The sequence below is a fragment of the Haliotis rubra genome, unplaced genomic scaffold (assembly GCF_003918875.1).
Source record: "Haliotis rubra isolate DU_JTF1 unplaced genomic scaffold, ASM391887v1 Scf452, whole genome shotgun sequence".
In the NCBI taxonomy this organism is placed as follows: domain Eukaryota; kingdom Metazoa; phylum Mollusca; class Gastropoda; order Lepetellida; family Haliotidae; genus Haliotis; species Haliotis rubra.
Genome location: NW_025767138.1, coordinates 411,137 through 425,688, shown reverse-complemented (window position 1 = coordinate 425,688; position 14,552 = coordinate 411,137).

The following is a 14,552-nucleotide window of genomic DNA, read 5'->3' as shown; positions in this document are numbered from 1 at the left end:
AGAATAATTCCGCAGACACGGTGTACTTTCATCTGTCAGTAAATTGTCTTACCTTTCGACTTTAGTGCTGATTAAACCGCAGGACACATTTACTTTAAAGAGAGACAGAGTATATAAAACGTCTTAACACTGTGATTAAACCTAACCACCATTTAAACCATCATCTTCTATAACAGTCGTGGACCTGACCGTTCATTGATATGCGCATGCGTAACGGTACCTATCGGCGGTCAGTTAAATGGCCTTGCTCGTGGGATGACCATTGTTACCTCGTAAACACATGCTTTATATGTCTTTGTATCCATCAATAAATGATTTATAGTTCATCGATCAGTGTGCTGTGTGGTTAAATCGTTTTATGACATCTTTGTCGTGTTGAAATTTGAACTTTGATCTATAAATTCAGGTTCATTCTGGTTTCATTGTTAATTTATTGTCCATATTTTCAGACCAGCCCAGTATCTCACACAGAGTGTCTGATGCTGCAGGGAATGTTTCAGAACGAATTATTTCATGATTAATTGATACCTTTTCTTGCAGGCATTTTTATTTTTATTTACATACCGTTAATCAATATAAAATCATTTCCCGAGACGAACACGACGTGGAAACTGAATTAAATTTAATTTTTAGTGATGAAGACGTTAATTTTAAGCAGAAAATATAGATGATAAATTAGATAAACATAGAATCCCTATGCGAGATATTGCGTGTTAACATATTAGATTAAGTGTGATGCGATAGACGGGTTACACACGCAATATGTCATTTAAGCTGTGTTTTGGTTCAGCATGATGCTCAGAGTAGTAAAGTAAATTTAACTCGTCTTTAACTGTATACTTATTTCCACACTACTCGTATAGATTTAATGCAGAGAGTTCAATTATACTTCCAAGGTTAAATTATTCAGTTCCTCAAAGTTTCATTTCGGTTGAACCATATAACTGGTGTATAGGAGTTTTTCTGAAGCAAGCCAGTACTCGAACACCAGATATTCTGCGAACATTTTTCCATATTACAAAACACAAACGATTCTTAGGATTGTTTGCCAAAGACCTATGATACCCAGGATGCAGCCCCAATAACATACAGCATATAAAGGTGCGGTTACATGATGGGTGTGTGCGTGCGTGTGCGCGTGCGTGCGCGTGTGACTGATGAGGTTCTTGTGTCTGTATCATAGTGCTATCCCAATGAGATACCATGCCTCACTTGAACACGGATTCTGACGTATTATACTGACTATTGGCCGACAAATCCTTGTTTTGTCCCCTGAATACAGGCGCCAGGCTGGGCAGCAACAAGTAACGTCTTTTAACGATTGCTCATGTTGCGCGACAGTTAATAAACTCCCAACCTTCAGCTCAGAAAGCAAGACCAGAAACGTCTTAGATTTTCTAAATATAACTTGAGGATTGAACAGAAACTGAAAACATATAATCTTGCGAAACCTACAGCACCACGCTATTATAATACCCGTCACACTCTCGTCACATGAACGTGAACACATATCTGATGAAACCCACACCTGCCGTCTTGTCACGCAATGTTAGCAGTACGGAACGGAGTTGTCTCCCTTACTTCATTAAACCTCTTGAAGGCTGTACAAGAAACGAACGCTTCTGACATACATTTCATAGTTTTATCTTTGTTGGTTAATGGTGCCACCGAAACTCATCGTTGTGATAATCACTCGGTAATACGAAATATTGTGTTTTAAGCAAATGGAAAGAAATGAAAATGAGAAAACCGTATCTCGAAGCATTTCTACACAAAGCCCGCCATTGGCAATGAGAAGTCAGGACGAAGATAGCTCTGTATTCATTGCTATTTCTTGTAACAGTATTACTGAGAATAAAATGGTTCTGAACATTTTCAAATGTTTCAAACATATTTCAAAGGAAATAATTAGGCATATTATTCCAAACTCCCAACAGTATTCAGGAACTGTTGTTCTTTTAAGTTTGGTTTTATTCCTCTAAACATGCGTTTTGTATACAGCTTCGTTCATTTAGAAGTAATTCTTGGTGAAGTAATTGTAATAAACATGCTCGAAGATTGTTTTGAGTTTATGTTAATAGAGTGGTCTGTTACATATCTCTTTCTATTAGCAACACAGTCTTATTCAGCATTTGGATTATCGAACTAAAAAGCATAGTAATTACATATGAATTATTTTCAGGTGAAGCTTGTGAAACACCATATATTTCTAAGTCCACAGCTTTAAGAAAAACACATCAAAATTTTGGGCAGAATTTGTTAACTAAAACCAAACCAAATATTCATGTATTATGCTTTGCTTCATAAAGAGACGGAGTGATAAACATCTTCAGACAACAAACAAATAAAAAATGACTTGTCAATAAAAAAATGTTTGCTTTACAAAAAAATGAATAATCTTCAGTCCAAGTTATCAATGTTATTAGAAATGTTTCATCGGGAGATTTTAGCATGGCATTACAATGATAGAGTGATCAATAGCAGTTAATTTAAACCAATACTTAACCCCTCTGAACGTTACTGGAAGCATATCGTCGATCACGAGAAGCATGCAAACCTCTCGGGCACGTTTCTCATAGATAAGCAGGTCGGTAGGACAAATTTTACAGCATTTCTTAAAATAAAATATAATAAGGAAAAAACTTTTCATTTTGTTAAAAACACAACCGGGTCACTATTAATGGGGGTCTTTCAAGCAAGGAAAGTTTGATAACAGCAAGAATGGATAACAGAATCTACTTCACATGACTCGGAAATTTTGAAGACAAATGAAGTGGCAATAGAAATGACTGATTCGCGGGATTAAAAGTCTTTCCCCGATACCCGAAAACATTTCCTTTTTCAGAGAAATAACCCTCATGAACTCACGAATCTATCGTTGTTAACATCTCAACCAACATTTAAGTACATTTTACACATACAGACTTAACTTAAATCTATCCCATATTCCACGCCAATAACAAGCGATTGGCGATAGTTAAATCGTTTAATGTGATCAATATTTTAAACACCACAAAAGGACCATATAGACAAGCCAGTTCTATTTCCCTTTGAAACACCGTCAACAAATAGCAAGTCATATTAATTATCAACGCTGAATTCAGCATTAACATGGCTTCCACCAGGATTCCGTACATGCGCAATAACCCTGTTGATAAAATAATAAAACTGCGAGTTTAAGATTTAGCCTTGACAGCTAGAGTTCCCGGTTAAAGTAAACATGTTGGTGGATTGTAAGCTGCGAATACATAAAAGTTGCACCATCTTAAAATGTACTCTGATTCTCATTTGCCTCTGCAAAACATATCAACACTGAATAAAATCTGAATTTTCTTGTGTGTGTTATTCTTTATGACAGGATTCAATGAGAAACTGTGGTCGTGGTTGGAATAATTGCCTCTATATCGTGATTGTGTTTCACTACAAAATGTAGACATGAGAGAGAAAGACTTAATCAAGGACATACACTTCAGTCGTTTAAACCTTGTTTAACGCAATATGGCCGATACAACGTTTCATTTTAACTCACTCACTCACTTAAACATGTAGCGTACATTAGTCCTTGCCTTGAGATCTGGAAACTTTGCAGAATTAAAAAATGGTAAAAAGTCATGATAAAATGTGTCAATGTGTTCAGTATTTGGTGATAGAATAAAATCAATGACAACTTCTGAATTATTGATAGTAAAGATCACTTTTTGATCATTAGATCATCATTCCGACGTGGTCGACACATAGTACATCTGCTGGAGTTTAAGGCTGAGCATTCGAAGACCCACTTAATATCATTTATGAGAGGTTATGAACAACATCGACAATTTAAACCATTAAGGTTTTGATCATTCAAAAATATGTTTGGTTATTTCATGATTGACATTTTTTATCAGTCAGGCCTAAGCGCCATCTTGATTTTGTAAATCGACATAAACTGTATTTTAAAGTTATTGAACAATTCCATATAAAGAATAAGTCTGAAGATAAAATCTATATCAATAAATCGATCTGCTACAACCTTTCAGTGTGAGCTTTATGCTGGTTGCTTTTATCGTCAGATCCTTACAGTGAATTCTGGGTAAAGTATGCGCCGACATTAACACACGGTGAAGTAGCGGAAAATATGCTATTAGGGCAACAAAAACCCCGGTGATCCAAACAGCTTTTTTTATTTCTCGTAACCATTTCCGAAAAGGCTGCACTGATCCCAAACTTTCACTGAGACGAAATTAATACCGTGTCTAATTACCCTTTCTGTCGAGGCTATCAATGCAACGAGTAACAGCGGCCATTAATACGCCTGCCATATTCGACCTTTCATAAACTCGCATTTGTAGCAGAAAGTTCTGTCATTTCGTTTTGACAAAGGAGAAATCTATCAGCTGATTTATTTTACAATAACCTCCCGTTGGAGTGATAACAAGACGGTGGGAGTGACATTGATCGAGCGAGTAAACATTACAACGCTTGGGACCTAATGAGTTAAACTTAGACTGTCTCCCTTTGTTTATCCCACCCCCACCACTACCCCCACCACTACCCCCAACACCAATCCAGCCCCATCTTCACTTATCTCCCATCTTGTTGTATACATCATTAAACTACAAAACACATAGATATTCGTGGAACATTATCGTTCGTGAATATTCTTTATAAAGACTGCTTAAAATGATTAAAAATAACGTTGTCCCATATTTTATCAATGTTTACACCATTCGATAATCCACTGAATTATAGCAACAACTGCGAACATGATTTGCATACAATTGTTCAAAATTGAAGTTTCTTTGTTTTCCTTAGGGCCTTACCTATCACAGTCTACCTCACACATCCCTTCCTCAGGGCCTTTCCCTCTCACACACCTCCTTAGGATCTTGCCCTCATCAATCCCCGTCCTCAACGCTATACCCCTCTACAATAATCTTCCTTGAGGTCCTTCCTCCTAACGTGTCACCCACCTTGAGACCTTACCTCTCACCCATCCCATTCCTCAAGGCCGTTCCTCTAACACATCCCCTTTATGCCTTACACCTGTACCAATCCCGCTCTGAAAGGCCTTACCCCGTCACAATTCCCTTCCACAAGGCCTTTCCTCCTCACACACATCCCCTTAAGGCCTTACACCTGTGCCAGTCCCGCTCCTCAAGGTCCTTCCCTCTCACCATCCCATTCCATAAGGCCGTTCCTCTAACACATTCCCCCCTTTATGCCTTACCCCTCTACCAATCCCGCTCTTCAGGGCCTTACCCCGTCACCATCCCCTTCTCCAAGGCCTTTCCTCCTCACACAAATCCCCTTAAGGCCTTACCCTCGCCCATCCCCTCTCCTCAAGGTCCTACCCCTCTAACACGTCGCCAGACACGTCAAACACAGACAACATTAGCTCCAGCCATACGATCGTTGCTCGTGACCCCATCTCTTCAAAGCTTCCCCCTCTCCTTTATCCCATCAACTCTCCCCACCGACCCCCGTTTCCTGAAATTTACCGGGGACGCGTGACTTTTGAGTTAATTTTTCGAAACGCTTGACACTTCGACCTCCATTACTTATGCCAGATCAGGCCTCCTGGATACAGTCCAAGTAAACCGTGTTCCACATGACAGCCTCCAAATGTCCATCTGGTCAAGAAACCTAATCTCCGGTCGACCAATATGGCGTAAAATGACCACACTGGTCACACTGTGGTCATTTTCCTGCTGTCCCCTCTCATTGTTCTTTGTTTACAGGGTTCCGCCGAAACACTATCAAGTGACCGGGGACAATGAAATCGACATGCGTCGCGTGCTGTTAAAGGACATGAGGGATGATATCGACAACCTTTAGAAAACCTCCTAAAGGACATGAGGGATGATATTGACAACCTTTAGAAAACCTCACAGAGAAAGCTGTTGCTGAAAACGTTCTCTCCAGTTTCACTGCCGCTGAAATATACCCCTGACCCGAAACAAGCCCTGTCTCTGAAGAGTCTTCCTGACTTTTATTTGAAACTCTACTCAAGTTAATCTAACTATAAATTTCATGATCAAACTGGACCGAAGTTGTATCCATTCAACTTCGTGACAGATGTTGTCTTCATTCGGAATCTGATGCAGGGCCTTTCAGATCGCAAAGGAATCTATTGTAGTCTGACAATAGGCGATAAATGCTGCTGTGTGTAATTACAGGTACGCCACAACAACTGTGATCAAGTACGTCCCTTAAGAGACCCCTTTGTGTGGAGAAAAAGTGTGAAGGTATAGCAATTATCTCTTAAGCCTCGGTTATATATAGAAATAACGGGCTGTGGTATCGGTAATAGCGGAGGAAGGTTTTGAAATGTGATAGGTTGTCATCATTTTGTTTAAAGTCAGCTGTAGGTTCAAGCATGAAGTATGACCACTAAACGTACATGATATCAACAAGAAATACACATCGTATTTGACAGATATAAGTTTGGTGTGTACACGAAATGTATATGGTACCAACAAGAAATAGACATCGCATTTGATTGAAATAATTATGGTATGACCACGAAATGCACATGGTATCAAGAAGAAAAGGCATCGCTTTTGGCAAAAATAAGTATGGTATGACCACAAGATGTACAAGATATCATCAAGAAATAGACATCGCATTTGACAGAAACAAGTATGGTATGACCACGAAATGAACATGGTATCAACAAAAATAGACCTCGCATTTGAGTGAAATAAGTATGGTACGACCACGAAATGTACATGGTATCGACAAGAAATAGACATCGCATTTGACAGAAATAAGTATGGTATGACCACGAAATGCACACGGTATCAACAAGAAATAGACATCGCATTTGACAGAAATATGTGTCGAATGACAACGAAATGTACATGGTATCAACCGGACATAGACATAACATTAATCAGACATAAGTTTGGTATAACCACGAAATGCACTTGGTATCAACAAGAAATAGACATTGCATTTAACAGAAATATGTATGGAATGACAACGAAATGTACATGACATCAACAAGAAATAGACATAGTATCACCCAAATGAACACGACGAATGATGAAGCAATATACACTGTAGTTTTAGAAAATGCAATCTTTGAACCAAACTGTAATGTTCAGCTTTTCCAAATTCAAACTGTACCAAAATTTCGCTAAAACAAATGACATGAAGTTAGAAATGAAATATGCATGGTACATTTTTCAAAAGGATCGCAAAGTATGATCTGTATTGAAATATAAGTTAAAAGACAATTGGGTTTCGCAAATCCATGACTTCCAACTTTTTTACAATGCTTTTTGTCTTTGTATCATAAGACCATCTGGACAATAATACTCATAAACTATTCCAACTCTGTTTTCTTTCACTTGCTGTCGACCTGCCATGATATTATTGAAATATATTCCACTGTCAAAATATCCCATTTCGCATTTGACTTTAACTGTATATATAATGACGAGGAAAACAATGTGTTGACGCATCGAACAGTAAATAATGTATTGTAATAAAAAACAATATGTTAAACTGGTCAAGGAATGTTACTGTACTTGTGAATTTCATAGTAAAAATCCCTAGAATAAAATTTGCATTATCGACTCCTGCGACATTTGTTTCTTGCGATAACATTTCGGCAGGTTTTCGTAGCGCCGATGTTTAATCAGTCGTGTAATCTAACCCTAAATTGTTTGAAGTGGATTTATGAGTGCAAATACATGCACATTTTAAGTCTATAAAACGGTAAAAAGCTCAGTTCTAAGCTAATAATGTATATATAATGAAAGAGAGGGTATGTTTTTAAAGAATATACCATGTCATTTTATTACCAAATGTTCAATAGAATGAGATCATCTTACATGCCATTCATCAATTAACATAATAAAGCATTTAAATGATGGTTGTATGATTTGTAAATAAGTCTGTGTTATCAGATGGTTTGATGACAGTTGCATTAGGTAGAATGAAGTATATGAACCAAATGAACGCCAGTGACATACAGAGACCCTCGATACTCCGTCCAATGAACAATATTGGTTAAATACACAGGAGATTAACAATATATTTGTCATAGTATATTCGTAGATGTGTGTGACCAAAATCGTTCTGATAGAAAGGTTTTTGACAATGATGTGTTCGGAACGAGCTATATGTGTTAAAAAATATTGCATCTCTGGCGCGAGCGAAATGAAGATAGAAATTTCGTGGCCACAGCTATGACCGTTTACGATGGAGAGGTTACCTCACCCCTTTGTCCTTTACAATGCTTACAGATTCAAACAAGATCAGTCCCATTCAATTGCTGTAGCAACGGTGTACGTTAAAGAAACACCACTCTACTGCATGTAGGACTCGAGTTAGTGACAAAGACGGATGTGGTCAAGATTAACAGATGAGAGAATGATGGGCAGGATTTAAGTTGGGATGAGTGAGTGAGTTGGTCTTCACGTCGCTAATAGCATATTCCAGCAATATCACGACGGAGGTCACCAGAAATGGGCTTCTGACATTGTGCCCATGTGGGAATCGAACTCGGGCCTTCGGCGTAACGAACGAACGGTTTAACCAGTATGCTACACCACCGCCCCATTAAGTTGGAAAGAGGATGGGAGAGGTCAAGTAAATCAGATAACAAATATGCCTGGTAGGTCAGGTGTATGGAGTCAGGTGTATGGAGATGTGCCTGGTAGGTCAAGTGAATGGAGATGTGCCTGGTAGGTCAGGTGTATGTAGATATACCTGGTAGGCCAGGTGTATGGAGATGTGCCTGGTGGATCAAGTGTATGGAGATGTGTCTGGTAGATCAGATGTATGGGGATGTGTCTGGAAGGTCAGGTGTATGGAGATGTGCCTGGTAGGTCAGGTGTCTGGAAATGTGTCTGGTAGGTCAGGTGTCTGGAGATGTGCCTGGTAGGTTAGGTGTATGGGGATGTGTCTGGAAGGTGGGGTGTATGGAGATGTGCCTGGAAGGTCAGGTGTATGGAGATGTGCCTGGAAGGTCAGGTGTATGGAAATCTGCCTGGTAGGTTAGGTGTATGGGGATGTGTCTGGAAGGTGCCTGGTAGGTCAGGTGTATGGAGATGTGCCTGGTAGGTCATGGGTGTATGGAAATGTGTCTCAGGTGTATGGTCAGGTGTATGGAGATGTGCCTGGTAGGTTAGGTGTATGGGGATGTGTCTGGAAGGTCAAGTGTATGGAAATGTGTCTGGTAGATCAGGTGTATGGAGATGTGCCTGGTAGGTCAGGTGTATGGAGATGTGCCTGGTAGGTCAAGTGTATGGAGATGTGCCTGGTAGGTCAGGTGTATGGAGATGTGTCTGGTAGGTCAGGTGTATGGAGATGTGTAGGGAAGGTCAGGTGTATGGAGATGTGTAGGGTAGGTCAGGTGTATGGAGATGTGCCTGGAAGGTCAAGTGTAAGGAGATGTGTCTGGAAGGTCAGGTGTATTGATGTGTTGGGTAGGTCAGGTGTATGGAGATGTGTCTGGTAGGTCAGGTGTATGGAGATGTGCCTGGAAGGTCAGGTGTAAGGAGATGTGTCTGGAAGGTCAGGTGTATGGATGTGCCTGGTAGGTCAGGTGTATGAAGATGTGCCTGGTAGGTCAGGTGTATGGAGATGTGTAGGGTAGGTCAGGTGTATGGAGATGTGCCTGGTAGGTCAGGTGTATGGAGATGTGTAGGGTAGGTCAGGTGTATGGAGATGTGTATGGTAGGTCAGGTGTATGGAGATGTGTAGGGTAGGTCAGGTGTATGGATGTGAAGGGTGGGTCAGGTGTATGGAGATGTGCCTGTTAGGTCAGGTGTAATACTCCTAACCGTGTAGCAGGAAGTATGGTAAGCCAGGTAAGCCATGTGTAAGTGTAGCGGGAAATGTGGTTAGCCATTTGCAATATAACGAACATGGCTGAAGACCATGTGTAAGCGCAGCACTGAGAAAGGTGGTTAGCCATATGTAATATAACGAGCAGTGTTGTATGCTGTGTAAGCTTAGCACTGGGAAAGGTGGTTAGCCATATGTAATATAAAAGCATGGTTGTAGGTCATGTGTAATTGTAGCACTGGGAAAGGTGGTTAGCCATATGTAATATAACAAGCAGGGCTGTAGGCCATGTGTAATCGTAGCACTGGGAAAGGTGGTTAGCCATATGTAATATAACGAGCAGGGTTGTAGGCCATGTGTAAGCGTAGCACTGGGAAAGGTGGTTAGCCATATGTAATATAACAAGCATGGTTGTAGGCCATGTGTAAGCTTAGCACTGGGAAATGTGGTTAGCCATATGTAATATAACGAGCAGGGTTGTAGGCCATGTGTAAGCGTAGCACTGGTGAAAGGTGGTTAGCCATATGTAATATAACAAGCATGGTTGTAGGCCATGTGTAAGCGTAGCACTGGGAAATGTGGTTAGCCATATGTAATATAACAAGCAGGGCTGTAGGCCATGTGTAAGCGTAGCACTGGGAAAGGTGGTTAGCCATATGTAATATAACAAGCAGGGTTTGTAGGCCATGCCATATGCGTAGGCCAGTAAGCGTAGCACTGGGAAAGGTGGTTAGCCATATGTAATATAACGAGCAGGGTTGTAGGCCATGTGTAAGCGTAGCACTGGGAAAGGTGGTTAGCCATATGTAATATAACGAGCAGGGTTGTAGGCCATGTGTAAGCGTAGCACTGGGAAAGGTGGTTAGCCATATGTAATATAACAAGCAGGGTAGCACTGGGAAAGGTGGTTAGGTAATATAAACGAGCAGGGTTGTAGGCCATGTGTAAGCGTAGCACTGGGAAAGGTGGTTAGCCATATGTAATATAACAAGCAGGGTTGTAGGCCATGTATAAGCGTAGCACGAGGAAAGGTGGTTAGCCATTTGCAATATAACGAGCAGGGTTGTAGGCCATGTGTAAGCGTAGCACGAGGAAAGGTGGTTAGCCATTTGCAATATAACGAGCAGGGTTGTAAGCCATGTGTAATCGTAGCACTGGGAAGGGTGGTTAGCCATATGTAATATAACAAGCATGGCTGTATGCCATGTGTAAGCGTAGCATGGGGACACGTAAGCGACGTATAAGTGTGTGTGTAGGGTGGAGAGAGGTAAGCCATGTGTAAGTTAAGTGTAAGTGTAAGTATAGCAGAAATGTTGGTAATACATATGTAAGTCAAGCATGCAGGGCAGTAAGTCTTGTGTAAGTGTAGTGGGACTGCAGTGAGGCACGTATAAGTGTAAGCCATATATAGATGTAGCGGGAAAGGCTACACTATGTGTAAGTGCAGGGTGGAGAGTGGTGAGCCATGTGTAAGTATAGCGGAAAGGGTGGGTGGGTGCTAAGCCATGTGTAAGTGTGGCTGGCAGGGCAGTAAGCCATGCGTAAGTGTAATAGCAAGGGGAGTAAGCCTTGTGTAAATGTATCGCTGACGACCGCGAGCCACGTATAAGTGGAGCAGGCAGGGAGGTAAGCCATATGTAAGTGTGGAGAAGCTGGCTTCCACTAATGAGAAGACTTAGATACAAACTTTGTAAAGACAAACAAACAGGCCCATTACTTCAACATCGTCATCAACCCGCTTGCATGACGATGACCTGTAGTTCCTCCTCATTACAAACTCTCTGTTACAACCCAACCCCTTCCTAATACATAGCTTGTCAATTTCAGAAGAATTATATCACGTCATTGTCTCGTGCAGCACATGTGCTTATATGCATACAAGCCTGTCTTTTGTCATACACGAGAAGCCATAACTCAACGTCCTACTAAAACGTCATCAGCCAGAGTCATTAATTGCAATAGACAATACGGTATGTATTCAACAAAAGTGTGGGTTATAAAAATGTAAAACGTTTTTTGAAAATAATATCTTCAATTGAAACCGAAACGGACTGTATTACAGCTCGAAACGGACATTGCGTGGTTAGTAATACATAACTGACTTGGCTTGGTGGAGGGGCCACGTTAATAACTAAAAACTGCCATTTCTACATCCATGCAACATGTATGCAAGGCCTTTTCAAATGTACGAGAATCATATATTCACCCTGCATACAATGAACATCCTTCTGTTGCAGCATTTGTTAATCTTATCAATTCCACATGTCCTCAAACATTGTTGAATGTAAGAAATTTAATTTTAGCATTTAAACTTTACCCATCGTTACATCAATAATGTTATTATCATGTATTGTGTATTACTATAGTTCTATCTTGTGAAATTCATTTATCTATTTTATATTGATGTGTAACAAAATGTGTATATATGCTGTTAATGTACGTTATATGGGCCTGTGGTGACTTGAATGGGAAAACGAGGAACATGAACGTTAAATCCTTTTGTCAAAAATAGAAATAACATTACAGTATGACTGACAGTAAACAATGCAATTCCTACATGAATCGCTCCCGCTGGGTAGACTTCCATTTAGGCTCAATTAATCCGCATCTAGATTTCAGTGCGTTAAAACAAACAAGGCTTCTCGAGCAGCGAGTTCACTCCGTGGAAAGAGGGTGGGTCCTTTTCGTCGCGCATGGGATGGGTAAATATGGCAAGTGTTCTCGAATTTGTGACAATCTGTTGAAGCTTCGGCAACGTTTCTTGAGAAGATAATTTCAGATTTAATATGTTCCCTGGATGTCGTTAACGCGAAAGCACAGGCGTTCGTTTAAACACCTGACCGAAAAGAAGATCACCAACACCACTTGCTCGTCACACAATACGTGTGATACGAGTAATTTGCGAATTTAGATTGCTGAGAATTAGATATCAACTCTCTACAATAAAATACATAGCATACAGCATACAATACAAGATGTTTGATTACCTAGTCATGAGCTATATGTATGAAGTAATTGAGTAGATATATAACATGTATATTTACACAAGATGTATATTTCAGTGGAACTTGAAACCGACATGCAATTGACATTAATGCATGATTATCGTTCTTTGGAACATCTGCAAAATCAAAACTCTTATTACAAACTACTGTATTTGCGTTTTAACCATGGTTATTATCATGTGTTGTGGATCAGAGCCAAACAACTACAATCACGTCTTCTATGTCCATATATATAATAATAATTATTATTATTTCATCCTTAAACACTTGTCATTCCTATAATTATTTCAATTTGAAACAGAAATAAACATGACAATTGTTCAATAATGGTATGATTTTTAACTGAATATGAACCACGAAAACAGGTAAAACGCCAGACTGTTTTAGAAACCTTGTCCTTAAAAACGATATAGGTTATTTAATCTGTGACACCATTCTCATAAGGACGAACTGGCAATGGCGAGGCTTCAACTGAATTGTGGGTAACCTTTCTCAGTCGATGGCATGTGGAGAGCATGTGATGAGGAAACGCCTCTCGTTTCAGTCAGAATGTTAAAAAAAGTTATTTCACACATATACGCAAGATGTCTGCAGTTGACATAGCTGGAGTTAGGTATTTATCAGAAAATATTCTGTTGTTATTGTTTGAAATAGGCATGGCGTGACTGTTTCACCTCCCCGAGTCTGTTCCAACACATTTTACATTGTGAAAGGAAAACTACTTAAACGAGTGAAATATGTTATATTCCGTTTCAGTTTAAACTTCAAGTTTTGTAATCTTATATTAACATGAAATATGCACCCTCAGCAACACATGTATCGTAAAACATTTTAAATTTGATTATTTTTATTTCATAAATATTATGTTGACCCGCAGAATTTAAAACACACTTATAGAAATGACATTGATATTTTGATACATGATGTTGTTGGGGGTTTTAAACTTTTTTTACGTTATTTCTAAAACGATATTCATTTTGTTAAAAACATCTGTGACAAGTGATATTAATCCTTTTGAATAAGAACTTCACAATCCTGCATACGGCTATATAGTGTTTCTACATGGGTTCCCTCAATGATGCGCTTCCCAACAAAGGCAGATTTACAAAGGGTGATCAGGTGATTTCAAGCGTGTGCTTTCTTTCATTATCAATACATCCTGAATATTTAATCATTCATGGCACAAACGATCACACATAAAATGTATATTTGGATAGATGGTTGCGAGTAGATAACGCTATTAGGGTTGATCTCTTGTCAAGTATTACTACAGTATGTTAATACACATTAAAAAAGCACAAAAGTGGCTAAAATAGTCTTTTCATCACGGCGGGAAATTTTATAGTTAATGTCCAAGTATATTTTTATATCCTAATCAATGAAATATTAAATCTAATCAGTCACGAATCCTTCGTACTAAAAATTATATAAAATTGTAATAAAAACGATTAGTAACGTGTTAAAAACTTCGAGGCGTGGGGCGATTAATCGTGCAAAAGGAATTGCTTAAAATACTGTTTCAGGAAGTTGTTTATGCTCGCTTATGTATCTAAAATCCTACTTAATCATTTAATAGAAACGTATTTAGCAAAAGGTGATAATTTTAACATTGCGCCAGTTGATGTATTGATATCCCGTTAGTTTATAATAGAAACAGAAGGGTCGGAAGAATGCAAAACACTTTTTTGAAGACGTCTACACTGACGCTTCGAGGACAAACGTAAATAGTCCTTCATATATACCTAAGTTTTATTTATTATTCAATAT